The 5,000-nt window shown below is 54.8% G+C and overlaps 1 non-coding gene across 1 annotated transcript; it reads left to right on the top strand.

Moving 5' to 3' along the window:
* Positions 1-2,742: 2,742 nt before the first annotated feature.
* On the top strand, positions 2,743-4,652 carry LOC124589268. The gene has a single exon (XR_006976059.1). It is a non-coding gene; the product is annotated as a small subunit ribosomal RNA (ribosomal RNA).
* The last annotated feature ends 348 nt before the right edge of the window (positions 4,653-5,000 follow it).

Here is a 5,000-nt window from a genome sequence, read left to right as displayed (position 1 = left end):
TGTTGCGCCTTAACCTAACCTATGTTGCGCCTTAACCTAACCTATGTTGCGCCTTAACCTAACCTATGTTGCGCCTTAACCTAACCTATGTTGCGCCTTAACCTAACCTATGTTGCGCCTTAACCTAACCTATGTTGCGCCGTAACCTAACCTATGTTGCGCCGTAACCTAACCTATGTTGCGCCATAACCTAACCTATGTTGCGCCTTAACCTAACCTATGTTGCGCCTTAACCTAACCTATGTTGCGCCTTAACCTAACCTATGTTGCGCCGTAACCTAACCTATGTTGCGCCTTAACCTAACCTATGTTGCGCCTTAACCTAACCTATGTTGCGCCTTAACCTAACCTATGTTGCGCCTTAACCTAACCTATGTTGCGCCTTAACCTAACCTATGTTGCGCCTTAACCTAACCTATGTTGCGCCTTAACCTAACCTATGTTGCGCCTTAACCTAACCTATGTTGCGCCTTAACCTAACCTATGTTGCGCCGTAACCTAACCTATGTTGCGCCTTAACCTAACCTATGTTGCGCCTTAACCTAACCTATGTTGCGCCGTAACCTAACCTATGTTGCGCCTTAACCTAACCTATGTTGCGCCTTAACCTAACCTATGTTGCGCCTTAACCTAACCTATGTTGCGCCTTAACCTAACCTATGTTGCGCCTTAACCCAACACACGTTGCGCCTTAACCCAACACACGTTGGGCCTTAACCCAACACACGTTGGGCCTTAACCCAACACACGTTGGGCCTTAACCCAACACACGTTGGGCCTTAACCCAACACACGTTGGGCCTTAACCCAACACACGTTGGGCCTTAACCCAACACACGTTGGGCCTTAACCCAACACACGTTGGGCCTTAACCCAACACACGTTGGGCCTTAACCCAACACACGTTGGGCCTTAACCCAACACACGTTGGGCCTTAACCCAACACACGTTGGGCCTTAACCCAACACACGTTGGGCCTTAACCCAACACACGTTGGGCCTTAACCCAACACACGTTGGGCCTTAACCCAACACACGTTGGGCCTTAACCTGCTCTGTAATTGTCATACGACGCGTTAAATTAGTGTAGTGTTGCCTAACTGCAACCCCCGCAATATAGTTTGCTACTCGCACTGCCCGGTCCCCAGAGTATCGCTTCATGTTAAACACCTTGCAGCTATACACTGTAATGCGGATGGCGGCAGGACGTACATGCTCAATGCCCTTCGCAGTTGTTCATTGGCATTCGCATGGCGAAGCACAGCCTACGTTGTGGTACGGCTTGTGGCAACTGTCCGCTGATGTTGTACGTCCAAATCACACACTGTACCGCACATTGGTCCTCATGTACTGAATGATACATCGTGGTACATGTGTGACCGTACCACGACTGCGCCAACAACGGCGAACCATACGGTCCAAATATTGTGCACTCAGCTACGTGTCGTCTCCCTATAAGAGCTGGATTGCAGTATGGTATGCCGTGGATGGCGATCAGCATGAGCCGTCTGTTGATGTAGTGGCGCGTGTTGTCAGACGTAGTCGTCTCTTCTCACACACCGTGATAGCATGGTGCACTGCGTTCCACATCTGCGACATGCGACAGAGGCCGGTTGACAGTCGTTCGCGCAATGGACATCGCATACGTACGGGGGCCACCTTCCACGTGTTCGCGAAGCGTGCACATGTTGTTGCGTGTATGTGGGCAGACATAGTGTGTCGTGACACCTGACACAGGCATGCAACAATCGTTGAATTTGCAAATGGCGATGGACGTCTACGTTTGCTGGTGACGTTACGCAAATGAAGAACTGGTAAACCGTTGTGGTGCGGTTGTTCTCGCTAGAGGTGAATCAGTGATGGCGACGATCGGTTGAGCTACCAACCGGTTGTTTCAGCGATACCCACCATGCCCACGAACGTGAATGGCATGTGGGTGTGAAGCGATACGCGGCGGTGGCTGGGTGGGACCGTCCCCGGCCGGTGAGGGGGGGCCTTCCGGCGTGCTGGCCGCGCGGTGCGTGGGCGCACGCGCTACAGCCGGCTGGTGGGGGCGGCCAGTGGCAGGCGCGCCGGCCGACGGAGGCGGCAGGCGGCGCAGCTGCGCGCCGGCGCACCCTGCACGCGGCGCCGTGCGGCCAAAGTAGGTCCTCGCGGGCCCGGTGCGAAGCGCGGTGGACATCTGCAGTGTGCTGGTCCGATTGAGGACTGTGTGCGCTGAGGATGCGCCGCCGCCCGGCGCTCGGCGCCGCGACGCCGTCTGCTGCTCGGTCGCCTCTGCGGTTCTCGCAGGTGGATTGTATCGCAGCTGTGCGGACGTGTTGGCGCGTGCGCTGTGCTGGGAGAGTTCGCTTCGGCACCCAAGTGGGGCTTTTGTCCTTCTGTGGCGCTGGCGTTGGAGCTGCCGGCCACCGTAGGTGGCGCGTGTTGTCTCCCGCCGGCAATGCCACGACAGCACGCTCCCGGGCCTCTGTCGGCAGCGGCAAGCTCAGTTGGGAGCACGGGTGGTCGCACCTAAAGCGTCTACTCGCCAAACTCCGGGCGATTGCGCCTCTCTCGAACCCGACCAAGTACTTAGGACGGCGCTGCGCGCCGCCGGGACCTGAGAGGGTTTCGAGGTGTATTGTGCAGGGGAGCTCAGCCTCCTCCTGTTTGCAGAATAATTGAGCGGACGCTTGCGTGTTCGCGCGGGCCCCCGGGACACACTCCCGGGCGGCCGGCTGCTCAGCTCTAGTTGACGCAGCTCCCTGGTTGATCCTGCCAGTAGTCATATGCTTGTCTCAAAGATTAAGCCATGCATGTCTCAGTACAAGCCGCATTAAGGTGAAACCGCGAATGGCTCATTAAATCAGTTATGGTTCCTTAGATCGTACCCACGTTACTTGGATAACTGTGGTAATTCTAGAGCTAATACATGCAAACAGAGTCCCGACCAGAGATGGAAGGGACGCTTTTATTAGATCAAAACCAATCGGTCGGCTCGTCCGGTCCGTTTGCCTTGGTGACTCTGAATAACTTTGGGCTGATCGCACGGTCCTCGTACCGGCGACGCATCTTTCAAATGTCTGCCTTATCAACTGTCGATGGTAGGTTCTGCGCCTACCATGGTTGTAACGGGTAACGGGGAATCAGGGTTCGATTCCGGAGAGGGAGCCTGAGAAACGGCTACCACATCCAAGGAAGGCAGCAGGCGCGCAAATTACCCACTCCCGGCACGGGGAGGTAGTGACGAAAAATAACGATACGGGACTCATCCGAGGCCCCGTAATCGGAATGAGTACACTTTAAATCCTTTAACGAGTATCTATTGGAGGGCAAGTCTGGTGCCAGCAGCCGCGGTAATTCCAGCTCCAATAGCGTATATTAAAGTTGTTGCGGTTAAAAAGCTCGTAGTTGGATTTGTGTCCCACGCTGTTGGTTCACCGCCCGTCGGTGTTTAACTGGCATGTATCGTGGGACGTCCTGCCGGTGGGGCGAGCTGAAGGCGTGCGACGCGCCTCGTGCGTGCTCGTGCGTCCCGAGGCGGACCCCGTTGCAATCCTACCAGGGTGCTCTTGAGTGAGTGTCTCGGTGGGCCGGCACGTTTACTTTGAACAAATTAGAGTGCTTAAAGCAGGCAAGCCCGCCTGAATACTGTGTGCATGGAATAATGGAATAGGACCTCGGTTCTATTTTGTTGGTTTTCGGAACCCGAGGTAATGATTAATAGGGACAGGCGGGGGCATTCGTATTGCGACGTTAGAGGTGAAATTCTTGGATCGTCGCAAGACGAACAGAAGCGAAAGCATTTGCCAAGTATGTTTTCATTAATCAAGAACGAAAGTTAGAGGTTCGAAGGCGATCAGATACCGCCCTAGTTCTAACCATAAACGATGCCAGCCAGCGATCCGCCGCAGTTCCTCCGATGACTCGGCGGGCAGCCTCCGGGAAACCAAAGCTTTTGGGTTCCGGGGGAAGTATGGTTGCAAAGCTGAAACTTAAAGGAATTGACGGAAGGGCACCACCAGGAGTGGAGCCTGCGGCTTAATTTGACTCAACACGGGAAACCTCACCAGGCCCGGACACCGGAAGGATTGACAGATTGATAGCTCTTTCTTGATTCGGTGGGTGGTGGTGCATGGCCGTTCTTAGTTGGTGGAGCGATTTGTCTGGTTAATTCCGATAACGAACGAGACTCTAGCCTGCTAACTAGTCGCGTGACATCCTTCGTGCTGTCAGCGATTACTTTTCTTCTTAGAGGGACAGGCGGCTTCTAGCCGCACGAGATTGAGCAATAACAGGTCTGTGATGCCCTTAGATGTTCTGGGCCGCACGCGCGCTACACTGAAGGAATCAGCGTGTCTTCCTAGGCCGAAAGGTCGGGGTAACCCGCTGAACCTCCTTCGTGCTAGGGATTGGGGCTTGCAATTGTTCCCCATGAACGAGGAATTCCCAGTAAGCGCGAGTCATAAGCTCGCGTTGATTACGTCCCTGCCCTTTGTACACACCGCCCGTCGCTACTACCGATTGAATGATTTAGTGAGGTCTTCGGACTGGTACGCGGCATTGACTCTGTCGTTGCCGATGCTACCGGAAAGATGACCAAACTTGATCATTTAGAGGAAGTAAAAGTCGTAACAAGGTTTCCGTAGGTGAACCTGCGGAAGGATCATTACCGACTAGACTGCATGTCTTTCGATGTGCGTGTCGTGTCGCGCAACACGCTACCTGTACGGCTCGCAGTAGCCGTGCGCCGCGTGCGGAACCACGCGTGCTTCTCAAAACTAACGCCAATGTTGTGTGGTACGAGCGCTGAAGCGCTGGAGCGGCTGGCCTGCGGCACCTGGCGCCTGGCGCCGGTTTTGAATGACTTTCGCCCGACTGCCTGTCCGCTCCGGTGTGGAGCCGTACGACGCCCATCGGCCGTGAGGCCGTTGGACACAGAACGCTTGAACAGGGGCCGCCACACGCCTACGTCCCGCCTATGCAACTGTCTTGAAAGAGACAGTGTAAACTAAGAAAA

This window comes from Schistocerca americana, unplaced genomic scaffold (genome assembly GCF_021461395.2).
Source record: "Schistocerca americana isolate TAMUIC-IGC-003095 unplaced genomic scaffold, iqSchAmer2.1 HiC_scaffold_699, whole genome shotgun sequence".
Taxonomy (NCBI): Eukaryota; Metazoa; Arthropoda; class Insecta; order Orthoptera; family Acrididae; genus Schistocerca; species Schistocerca americana.
Note: the sequence above shows the minus strand (reverse complement) of the source record. Positions and strands in the feature narration are given on the sequence as shown.